The sequence below is a fragment of the Heptranchias perlo genome, chromosome 9 (genome assembly GCF_035084215.1).
Source record: "Heptranchias perlo isolate sHepPer1 chromosome 9, sHepPer1.hap1, whole genome shotgun sequence".
Classification (NCBI taxonomy): domain Eukaryota; kingdom Metazoa; phylum Chordata; class Chondrichthyes; order Hexanchiformes; family Hexanchidae; genus Heptranchias; species Heptranchias perlo.
Window position 1 is genome coordinate 7,934,772 of NC_090333.1, and position 13,084 is coordinate 7,947,855.

Here is a 13,084-nt window from a genome sequence, read left to right on the forward strand (position 1 = left end):
AACTCAACACCATCCAGGACAAAGCAGCCCGTTTGATTGGCACCCCATCCACCACCCTAAACATTCACTCCCTTCATCACCGGTGCACCTTGGCTGCAGTGTGTACCATCTACAGGATGCACTGCAGCAACTCGCCAAGGCTTCTTCGACAGCACCTCCCAAACCCGCGACCTCTACCACCTAGAAGGACAAGGACTGCAGGCAGATGGGAACAACACCACCTGCACGTTCCCCTCCAAGTCACGCACCATCTCGACTTGGAAATATATCACCGTGCCTTCATCGTCGCCTGGTCAAAATCCTGGAACTCCCCACCTAACAACACTGTCGGAGAATCTTCACCACACGGACTGCAGCGGTTCAAGAAGGCGGCTCACCATCATCTTCTCAAGGGCAATTAGGGATGGGCAATAAATGCTGACCTTGCAAGTGACACCTGAAAGAGGAGATGGTGTTTGTCAGCTTCACCTCTGACTTCTGAGCGGTACGAATCGCTCCCACTCCCTGGGTTCGAGACCTTGGACTTAGTTGGGGGTTGTGACAAAGTGCAGCAGACAACTGGTTTTGGTGCAAGAAACTTTGACCTTTATTCAAGAGAGAAAATACAACACAACAATCTTAACACTAATAAAATGGGGAACACTTCGGTACACACGAGGGAAATTACAGTCGAAAGATACCTCACCCCTCCAAATCCCACTTTACTAGCTAAGTTGGACTTCTAAAGGACCAGAGATAATGCTCACCAAATGAATCCTTGGCAGTAATTCACCCAGATGTAAGTCAGGAATAGATCGTAGAGTGGAAACTTTGCGGATCTTCGATTATCTCCCGAGTTGGTTTTCTTTGGTCGCGGTGGCTCAATATTACCCGGTTGATTGGTGGTAATATTCGGTTGGTTGTTTCGTAAGGCCCTTGTTGCCGCGAGGTGTCTGATGGTCACTGGGGCTGTTACTCTGGTTTCTTCTTGTGTATCGGCCTGCTTCTAGAGCTGCTGACCTTCTCTCTGTTGCCCCTCGCCTAGTTGAACTGTCGCCGCCCGAGCTGTCGAACTCCTGGCTGAACTGAACTGAACAATCCTTTGCACTGGAAGGTCTGGCTGAGCGTTTCTCTCACGTAGGGTTCGTTGGTTTCACTGGAAGCTGCTCTCCTTCCAGAGACAGGCAGAACAAGAGAAGCAGAACACAAGAGCCAGCAAGAGCCAGAGAGAGCGAGAGAGGTTTCGAGTTTCAACTTCTATATCCCTCTCTTACAATGGTCCTCGTCACTTAAAAAGAAAGCACTTCATGTCTGTTTAAACAGTTCTTACAAATTCCTTAACAACCTTTGATGGCTTTTGATGGTCCTTCATCATGTTGCAATTGCTTCTCCCGATGGGTCATTGTTTTAATTCCGATTTTCTGATCACCTGGTATACAGGCTTCAATTTGTATCCAACGTCCTAGGTGTTGATCGGTTTTGCTTCAAAACAAAGACATGGCCCCATCATGTCTGGAGCAGTTGCCTCTTTCAATGGCCTACTGCCTTTCGAATTAGTGCTGAGTGTTGACCACCTGCTGTAGGTTTTGCATTAAAACAGAGACATGTCTGAAGTAGTAATTCTCCCACATTCCACAGTATGTGTTGTTGATTCCTCTGGTGACGTCTCACCTATCCTTCCATCTTAGGATTTTAGTCAATGGCCAAAGTTTTCCATACTCAGGGAAAAGGTGAATTCCCAGAAATCTTACAGTCGCCCCTACGAGGAAGCGAGTCCCTTAAAGGACGTGGATTCCTCAAAAAGTACTTTTCCCTGTTGATGCTTCCTGGTGTGGCGCGTGTGTGAGTCGTCCCAATATTTCATCACCCTGAAATGGTTAGAAAAGAGTCCAAAGTCCTTTTCTTTAGGGTTTCTTTTTTCCTCCGAGTTTTTGGGGGATCTGTGAATTTTGAGAATCTTACACTCCCCACTGTGATACTTTACTTGCTAGAGAATCATACTGGGTGAGCAAAATTCTCGATCCTCGAGAGTCAACCTTCCCCTGTAGTTTACCTATCTAAGACCCAAAACATTCATTCCCCTTTAGGTGTTGTGTTCAGATGCAGGCACAGGTAAGAATTAACATTCATCACCAAGCACGGAGGGGGTCCAACACCCCTGCACCACTTGGAAAATATGGTACACACATAGAAAAATAATACACGGTCACAAAACTTTATCGACCTCGACTCAATACAAACACTCTTCAACAATAATACTGAAACTACCAACCACCTTGTTTAAAATGTAACTAAAACACCCAAACTTAACAATCTCAAAATTAAATAACAGAAGCAATGTACATCCGCCGCCCGTCCCCGGGGGGCCAGGCTTATCCCTGTTCGGGCTGCAGCACACTACTCCCTTCGGTGTGGCCGCCCTGTCCTTTACCTTTGGACCCTCGCAGCCTGCGGCTGCTGGCTGGGGACCTCTGTCCTCAGATCGATCCCTGACTTGAGGGGCTGCCCTGTTAAACTGGGGAGCCGGTGACCACGGTTTCTTTGGCCGTGGCGTTCGTGGGGACCTTCTAGGGACTCTGGCTGGTGGGGGTTTTCTGGCTGGTGGGTCTTCAACCCGAGCCACTGTCCCCTCTTGTGCGGTCTGTGGAATCTCCACTGCTGATGGCTGGGGATTTCTATCCTCAGGCTGTACCTCTTCTAAACCTGTGTCAGAGGCAGGTAACTCTCTGCCCTCAAGTCCCACCTCGTCTGAGTCCCAGATGAGCGGGGGAGTGTCCCAATCGGTGGGTGGGATGGCCCTTCCCTTAAAACAAGCCACTGCACCTGCTTGTGCAGTCTGTGAGTTTGCTCCTGCTGCAGGCTGAGGACTTTTAATCTCAGACCTTCCCCCAACTGTCTGTTCCCTTCTCTCGGATTTAAACAACTTACATTGTCCCATCTTACATTGGTCAGAGAGGGACTGGAAGAGCTTACTCTCCAGGGAGAATAGCAGCATTTTGGCCTGTTCAGCATCATTACACTCGTTGATGCTTGCTGCTTGTTCCACTTCCCTGAAGTGGACCGAGGGGGTCCCCATTTCCGCAAGTTTAGTTAAATGGCTTACCATGGCCCGAAACTGTTGGGTGCCGTGGGGAACTAAGAACTGGTTTTGGAGGGGTCCCTCATCCCCGTTATCAGCGGGCGGGCCGAACCTTTGCTGCCGGGCCGGGCACATCGGCCCCGGTCCCAGCCTCTCTTGCTGGGGGTTTTCCTCCTCAGCTTCTGCCCCTAATTCCACCCCCCACTCCTGCCAGATTTCGCTAAAGCTTGGTGCTACGGGTGTTGGTCGTGGGCCTTCCTGCTCCTCAACCGGGTAGTCCCTTTGGCACTACCTGTGGTGTCTGAACCGTTCTCCCCAGGTTCCCTGTGAAGTTGACCTGGGCTGCCTTCGGGCTTATGAAGCACACCATGCCTTTTCCCGTCCTTCGAGCAAGGTTCAGACTCTCTATCTGCTTCTGGCAGGGGCCATGGTCTGCATCCTCAAACCCCTGTGCGCTCACTATCTTATAGGCTGCCTGTAAGGCTTTTACTTTCTCCTCCTGCTCTCTTACTTGTCTTGCTAGGCGGGCATTCTTTTCCCGCAACCTCAGCTCATTGTTCTTGGACTCGGTGACCTGACACTGTAAATATTCCTGCCGGGTCTTATGCTCCCCCACTAACTGCACCCTTTCCTGGTTCAGAGCCTGCAATGCGAACAGTAACTTCTCCCCTACGAGGGCCTTTGTTTGGACTTCCAGGGCTGACTTCCGAATCTCAGCTGCCTGTGCTTCAACGAGCCTGTCCAAAAGCTGGATCTGTTTCTTGAAGCACATCAGCCAGACTGCCTTTTCTATGGATTTTTTATGATCCTTCCCTTCTGTCCATTTCGCTGCAGCATCTACCGGGCGCCCAGCCTTTAACAGATCAGTGACCCATTTTTTTTCCATATTCTCCTTACTGAACACATCATCTGAAATCCTCTCTTCCATTACAGTGTGTCAGCTTCACCTCTGACTTCTGAGCGGTCCGAATCGCTCCCACTCCCTGGGTTCGAGACCTTGGACTTATTTGGTGGTTGCGACAAAGTGCAGCAGACAACTGGTTTTGGTGCACGAAAAACTGGGTTTATTGAAGTCACAAACTTGTAACATTCGGTTTACACTGAGATTATACAGAACTACAAAAGTACACTTAGTTAAGAATGGGGAACACACGGCATAATGAGGGAAAATCACGCTACTAATCCCCTTACCCTTGTCCCACCCCCAAAACCTAACTAAATTGAACTAGGAGAGGTCAGGGATCATGCTCACCAACCAGGGTTCCTTGACAGTTCGAAATCCAGCCAGGTAAGCCGGTTGCAGTTTTGGGATACGCTCTTTGTGTCCTTTGGGGCCTGCCGTCCCCACGTGGTCCTGGTCTGTGGAATCTGCGAAGGTTCTTCAGTTGGGTGGAGTTCGCTGATGCGGTAAGGCGCGGTTGTGGGTGGTCGATCTTCGTGGAGGGCTGCGGTTGCGGCCTTGTTGTCTTCGGTTGAGCCTGCCACACCGTGCCCCTCGCCGTGATGTTGCCTGCAGGCCTGCGAACCTCTGGATCTCCTTCCTCCGCTCAGCTCAGCTATCTCTCCCTGCTTAAACTCTGCTTAAAACTGCTTAAAACCTGCTTAAAACCTGCCCCCTTCGTAACTGGTGGCCCATTTATTCTGTTTTTTAAAAATTTCTTATCTGAGCGCCAAATCAAGGTTCGTTCTTTGTCTGATTTAGGTGGGCTTCTTGAGGTGATTATATTTTTTCACCTTAACTGATTTTGGGGCAGTTGTCTCGTTGTTTTTAATGGGCTCTCATAATGTTTATCGTTGCCTTCCTGCCCCCGGAACTAGTCTTGAACTGAAAGCCATTGTATATGTGAAGTCTTGATGGGCTTGCATAATTGCTCCATTGTTGCCTTCCTGCCTTAGTGATTATTTATGCAAGGTTTTGATGGGCTTTAGTTTCGTGTAAGATGAAGTCTTTCTCTGGGTTGATTGTTTTAAAGGGACGAATGCATATTCTGTCTCCTCTCGTTGTCTGGTTTCAGGCAACAATCCACACTGCACCCAACAAGCCCGGGCATGTCAAGTCCCAGGCCCTCATGGGCCTAACCTCCTGTCTGCAGGGTTCCACATTTAACCCAGCAGTTGGGTCCTCTGCCATGAAAGTCCAAAAGTCATATCCTTGTTGATGATATGAAAAATGTGGGAATTTTGAGAACCCTTCAACCACCAAAAGAAACTGGCCCAGAAATTGCAATGAGTGGAGAGTGAACCTCGCCCACTGCTCGTTAGTTATAAATTCGCCCACTTGCTTTAACGGTGAGCTGCAAAAAGTGCAGTGGGCTTTCCCGGGCTTCTTTGAGGTGTGAGAGTGGGGAAAGGATCTATTTTTCCACCAACCTATCAGTTTGAAGCGTCCTTGACAAGCTGCGCAGTCAGAACCAGAGAGTGAAAGCTCCAACAGTGAATTAATTTTAAAATCAGTTAGAGAGAGCGAGATAAAGAGAGGGTAAGATATATCGAATTAAAAGCCAGAGATAAAAGAGACAGACAGAAAAAGTTTCAAACATTATAAATGTCCAACAACAATTAAAATCGGAAGTAATGAAACTCCTCATTTTTAAACATTAATTTTCAGTGCCAGAGAGATTTGTTGGCAGACATTAAGACTTACCACACTGCTAAAAGTTAGTTTAGGCCTAAAAAAACACAGCGTACCTTTTTTATGGAGAGATTAGTTTGTTTCCAGTTGGGCAGTGCAGCAAGTTCACGCTGGTCCATTTATTCAGCCGACGAGCTGTCCCTCCCGCGCAGCTTTCAAGCGAACAGGGCAAACGGGAGAGCAATTTCCAGATTTCCGCGGTTAACTGCGCATGTACGCTCGCCGGAACTTGCTCTTCTACTTGGCCTGAAATTACGGTGAGACCTGTTACCCTCGCCGTTATTTCATGTGCAATTTCCAGGGCCATTCGCTGATAATTTATCTCACTGCAGTTTGTAGGACTTTGCTGTGACGACATTGGCTGCTGTATTTGTCTCCATAACATTAGTGAGTGCATTTCAAGAGTAATTCTCTGGCTGTGAAGTGCTCTGGGAAGTCCTGAGGATGTGAAAGGCACGATGTTAATGTTCATTTGTTCTTTCTTTCTTACGGGATGGAGCTCAAAAGAGAAAATACATGGATAGATTGGATTGAACAATTCCACACATCGAGTGATAAATGTTTGGAATGGACTGCCCAAGACTGGTAACATGATCAATTTTAAGAGGAGGTTGGAGAGGCAGATGGTGAGAAATCCAATTGAGGGATCTGCGTATTCTACTTTTTAAACTCTAGAAATGTCCAGAAGGATCAACATGGGCTTTTTCTCTCCTGTACATTCCTGTGTTTCTACGAGTTGAGTCCCACAAAGGTTGTATCCCTGTGTCCTGTCTCTGTACCATAATTGGTAAGTTTCTTCCAGTCTGTTGTGTCAGTGTGAGTAGAGCACTGTTCTTTATTGGTTTGATGGTTGATGAGGTCACCAAGGGAGTGAAGGGGAGGGGGGACGAGAGGAACTTACTCACGTGGCTCAAGGTCTTGAGCGGCCAATAATTCGAGCTCTTATCTGCTGCCGTCATTGGAGTTTTTCACAAACGTTTCATTCATTGTGCTAGATACAAAATATACCCGTAAACTATGGATTCGATATCTGATGCCATTTTGTAACAAAGTGAACCACTTTCGGGTGAATATCAACAAGGTATTACATAGAATTACATGCATAGAATGTACAGCACCGGACCAGGCCATTCGGCCCATCTGGTCCGTGCCGGTGTTTCTGCTCCACACGAACCTCCTCCCAACCCTCTTCATCCAATCCAATCAGCATTTCCTTCTATTCCTTTCTCCCTCATGTGTTTATCCAGCTTCCCCTTAAATGCTTCGATGATATTCACCTCAACGACTCCATGTGACAGCGAGTTCCACAGTAGTAGCCGCATAATACAAATACATAAAGGGCAAAAGAGTAACTAGGGAGAGAGTAGGGCCTCTTAAGGATCAACAAGGTCATCTATGTGCAGAACCACAAGAGATGGGTGAGATCCTGAATGAATATTTCACATCGGTATTTACGGTTGAGAAAGGCATGGATGTGAGGGAACTTGGGGAAATAAATAGTGATGGCTTGAGGAGTGTACATATTACAGAGAGGGAGGTGCTGGAAGTCTTAACGCGCATCAAGGTAGATAAATCTCCGGGACCTGATGAAATGTATCCCAGGACGTTATGGGAGGTTAGCGAGGAAATTGCCGGTCCCCAAGCAGAGATATTTGAATCATCCACCGCTACAGGTGAGGTGCCTGAAGATTGGAGGGTAGCAAATGTTGTGCCTTTGTTTAAGAAGGGCGGCAGGGAAAAGCCTGGGAACTACAGACCGGTGAGCCTGACATCTGTAGTGGGTAAGTTGTTGGAGGGTATTCTGAGGGACAGGATCTGCAGGCATTTGGAGAGGCAGGGACTGATTAGGAACAGTCAGCATGGTTTTGTGAGAGGAAAATCATGTCTCACGAATTTGATTGAGTTTTTTGAAGGGGTAACCAAGAAGATAGATGAGGGCTGTGCAGTAGACGTGGTCTACATGGACTTCAGCAAAGCCTTTGACAAGGTACCGCATGGTTGGTTATTACATAAGGTTAAATCTCATGGGATCCAAGGTGAGGTAGCCAATTGGATACAAAATTGGCTTGACGACAGAAGACAGAGGGTGGTTGTAGAGGGTTGTTTTTCAAACTGGATGCCTGTGTCCAGCGGTGTGCCTCAGGGATCGGTGCTGGGTCCGCTGTTATTTGTTATTTATATTAATGATTTGGATGAGAATTTAGGAGGCATAGTTAGTAAGTTTGCAGATGACACCAAGATTGGTGGCATTGTGGACAGTGAAGAAGGTTATCTAGGATTGCAACGGGTTCTTGATAAATTGGGCCAGTGGGCCGATGAATGGCAGATGGAGTTTAATTTAGATAAATGTGAGGTGATGCAATTTGGGAGATCGAATCGGGCCAGGACCTACTCCATTAATGGTAGGGCGTTGGGGAGAGTTATAGAACAAAGAGATCTAGGAGTACAGGTTCATAGCTCCTTGAAAGTGGAGTCACAGGTGGATAGGGTGGTGAAGAAGGCATTCGGCATGCTTGGTTTCATTGGTCAGAACATTGAATGCAGGAGTTGGGATGTCTTGTTGAAGTTGTACAGGGCATTGGTGAGGCCACACTTGGAATACTGTGTACAGTTCTGGTCACCCTATTATAGAAAGGATATTATTAAACTAGAAAGAGTGCAGAAAAGATTTACTAGGATGCTACCGGGACTTGATGGTTTGACTTATAGGGAGAGGTTAGACAGACTGGGACTTTTTTCCCTGGAGAGTAGGAGGTTAAGGGGTGATCTTATAGAAGTCTATAAAATAATGAGGGGAATAGATAAGGTAGATAGTCAAAATCTTTTCCCAAAGGTAGGGGAGTCTATAACGAGGGGGCATAGATTTAAGGTGAGAGGGGAGAGATACAAAAGGGTCCAGAGGGGCAATTTTTTCACTCAAAGGGTGGTGAGTGTCTGGAACGAGCTGCCAGAGGCAGTAGTAGAGGCGGGTACAATTTTGTCTTTTAAAAAGCATTTGGACAGTTACATGGGTAAGATGGGTGTAGAGGGATATGGGCCAAGTGCAGGCAATTGGGACTAGCTCAGTGGTATAAACTGGGAGACATGGACATGTTGGGCCGAAGGGCCTGTTTCCATGTTGTAACTTCTATGATTCTATGATGATAACTCAGATGCCAGGCCAGCAATCTGACTCCCAACGGGACTAAAATCAAGTAAAGTGAGACCCCCTCCGTTCCCCTCTCCCTCAGTCCAGGAGTCTGTCCCTAACATAGGAACATAGGAACTTCGGAACAGGAGTAGGCCATTCAGCCCCTCGTGCCTGCTCCGCCATTTGATAAGATCATGGCTGATCTGTGATCTAACTCCATAAACCTGCCTTTGGCCCATATCCCTTAATACCTTTGGTTGCCAAAAAGCTATCTATCTCAGATTTAAATTTAGCAATTGAGCTAGTATCAATTGCCGTTTGCAGAAGAGAGTTCCAAACTTCTACCATCCTTTGTGTGTAGAAATGTTTTCTAATCTCACTCCTGAAAGGTCTGGCTCTAAATTTTAGACTGTGCCCCCTACTCCTAGAATCCCCAACCAGCGGAAATAGTTTCTCTCTATCCACCCGATCTGTTCTCCTTAATATCTTATAAACTTCGATCAGATCACCCCTTAACCTTCGAAACTCCAGAGAATACAACCCCAATTTGTGTAATCTCTTCTCGTAACTTAACCCTTGAAGTCCAGGTATCATTCTAGTAAACCTACGCTGCACTCCCTCCAAGGCCAATATGTCCTTCCGAAGGTGCGGTGCCCAGAACTGCTCACAGTACTCCAGGTGCGGTCTAACCAGGGTTTTGTATCGCTGCAGCATAACTTCTGACCCCTTTACTCCAGTCCTCCAGATATAAAGGCCAGCATTCCATTTGCCTTATTGATTATTTTCGGCACCTGTTCATGACACTTCAATGATCGATGTACCTGAACCCTTCGGTCCCTTTGGACATCCACTGTTTTTAACTTTTTACCATTCAGAAAGTACCCTTTTCTATCCTTTTTTGATCCAAAGTGGATGACCTCATATTTGTCTACATTGAATTCCATTTGCCACAGTTTTGCCCATTCACCTTATCTGTCAAGATCACCTTGTAATTTTATGTTTCCATCTACACTGCTTACAATGCCACCAATCTTTGTGTCATTGGCAAACTTAGATATGAGACTTTCTATGCCTTCATCTAAGTCGTTCATAAATATTGAGAATAATTGAGGCCCCAAGACAGATCCAAGACAGGTCTGGCTCTAAACATTAGAGCCAGACCTTTCAGGAGCGAGATTATCCGATCCAATATTTCACATTTCTCCTCCTTAACTACAATCTCTGCATCGTCCCCCTCCTTTGTGAAGACAGACGCATACAGGGCACAATTTCAAAATTTGCAGATGACACAAAACTTGGAAGTGCAGTGAACAGTGAGGAGGATAGTGATAGACTTCAAGAGGATATAGACAGGCTGGAGGAATGGGCTGATACGTGGCAGATGAAATTTAACGCAGAGAAGTGTGAAGTGATACATTTTGGCAGGAAGAACGAGGCGAGGATATGCTAAATGGTTCGATTCTAAAGGGGGTGCAGGAACAGAGTGACCTGGTGGTATATGTGCACAAATCTTTGAAGGTGGCAGGACAGGTTGAGAAAACGGTTGAAAAAGCATATGGGATTCTGGGCTTTATAAATAGAGGCATAGAGTACAAAAGCAAGGAAGTTATGATGAACCATTATCAAACTATGGTTCGGCTACAACAGGAGTGTTGTGTCCAATTCTGGGCACCGCACTTAAGGAAGGATGTGAAGACCACAGAGAGGGTGCAGAAAAGATTTATTAGAATGGTTCCAGGGATGAGGGACTTCGGTTACGTGGATAGACTGGAGAAGCTGGTATTGTTCTCTTTAGAGCAGAGAAGGTTGAGAGGAGATTTGATAGAAGTGTTCAAATCATGAAGGGTTTCGGTAAAGTTAATAAAGAGAAACTGTTCCAATTGGTAGAAGGGTCGAGAACAAGAGAACACAGATTTAAGGTGATTGGCAAAAGAACCAACGGCAACATGAGGAAAAACTTTTTGATGCAGCGAATAGATATGATCTGGAATGCGCTGCCTGAAAGGGTGGGAGAAGCAGATTCAATTGTGGCTTTCACAAAGGAATTGGATGAATACCAGAAGAGAAAAAATTTGCAGGGCTACGGGGAAAGAGTGGAAGAATGGGACTAACTGGATTGCTCTTACAAAGAGTCAGCGCGGGCTCGATGGGCCGAATGGCCTCCTTCTGTGTTCTAACCATTCTATGATTCCATGATCTAAACATTCGCAAATGTAACACCCCAATTCAAGAAGGGAGTGAGACAGAACGTAGGTAACTATCGACAAGTTAGCCTAAAATCTGTCATTGGGAAAATGCTAGAATCCATTATTAAGGAAGTACTAGCAGGACATTTGGAGACTCAGAATACAATCAAGGAGAGTCAACATGGTTTTATGAAGGGGAAATCATGTCTGACAAATTTATTCGAGTTCTTTGAGGAAGTAATGGGCAGGGTGGATAAAGGGGAACCAATGGATGCAGTATATTTGGATTTCCAAAAGGCATTCGAGAAGGTGCCACATAAAAGATTACTGCACAAGATAAGAGCTCATGGTGTGGGATGAAGGAACAGAGTGTCTTGTGGCCAAATTTGCTGACGATACAAAGATAGGTGGAAAAGCAAGTTGCGATGAGGACACAAAGTGTCTGCAAAGGGATATTGACAGGTTAAGTGAATGAGCAAAAATTTGGCAGATGGAATATAATGTGGGAAAATGTGAAGTCATCCACTTTGGGAGGAAAAATAAAAAAGCAAAATATTATTTGAATGGTGAAATACCACAAAATGCTGCGGTACAGAGGGATCTGGGTGTCCTCGTACATGAAACACAAAAAGTCAACATACAGGTGCAGCAGGTAATCCGGAAAGCAAACGGAATATTGGCCTTTCTTTCCAGGGGGATGGAGTATAAAAGCAGGGAAGTCATGCTTCAACTGTACAGGGTGCTGGTGAGACCACACCTGGAGTACTGAGTACAGTTCTGGTGCCCTTAATTAAGGAAAGACATACTTGCGTTGGAGGCAGTTCAGAGAAGGTTAACTAGGTTGATTCAGGGCATGAAAGGATTGTCTTATGAGGAAAGCTTGAACAGGTTGGGTCTATACTCATTGGAGTTTAGAAGAATGAGAGGAGATCTTATTGAAACATACAAGATTCTGAGGGGACTCGATCGGGTAGATGCTGAGAGGATGTTACCCCTCAAGGGGGAATCTAAAACTAGGGGGCATAGTCTCAGAATAACGGGTCGCCAGTTTAAGATGGAAATGAGGAGGAATTTCTTCTCCCAGAGGGTCGTTAATCTTTGGAATTCTTTACACCAAAAAGCTGAGGATGAGTCATTGAATACATTCAAGACTGTGTTAGACAAATTTTTGATCAGCAAGGGAGTCAAAGGATATGGGCAAAGGGTGGGAAAGTGAGTTGAGGTAAAAATCAGATCAGCCATGATCTCATAAAATGGCGGAGCAGGTACGAGGGGCCGAATGGCCTACTCCTGCTCCTATCTCTTATGGTTCACAGGAGGGTCAATATGGTTTGTGTAAAGTGACCGATTTGAAAAGTTCACAGCTCATCTCATTTTTCTGCAAATGTTCATGCACAATGTTTTAACAAACGGAACTGGGTTTGGTGCTTTGTGTGTCAGCTCCCATTTTTTGGCAATTCTCCAACTCCACACATTTTCTACCATCCAAACCGGACAAACCGACTGCAGTTATACGGCGCCTTGGTGAGACCACACCTGGAGTATTGTGTTCAGTTTTGGTCTCCTTACCTTCGAAAGGATATGCTTGCCATAGAGGGAGTGCAGTGAAGGTTCACCAGATTGATTCCTGGGATGGCAGGACTGTCGTATGAGGAGAGATTGGGTCGACTCGGCCTGTATTCACTCGAGTTTAGAAGAATAAGAGGGGATCTCATGGAAACATATAAAATTCTGACAGGGCTAGACAGACTGGATGCAGGGAGGATGTTTCCCTTGGCTGGGGGGTCGAGAACGAGGGGTCACAGTCTCAGGGTACGGGGTAGGATATTTAGGACTGAGATGAGGAGAAATTTCTTCACTCAGAGGGTGGTGAACCTGTGGAATTCTCTGCCACAGAAGGCTGTGGAGGCCAAGTCACTGAATATATTTAAGATGGAGCTAGATAGATTTCTAGACACAAAAGGCATCAAGGGGTATGGGGAGAGAGCGGGAATATGCTATTGAGATAGAGGATCAGCCATGATCATATTGAATGTTGGAGCAGGCTCGAAGGGCCGAATGGCCTACTCCTGCTCTTA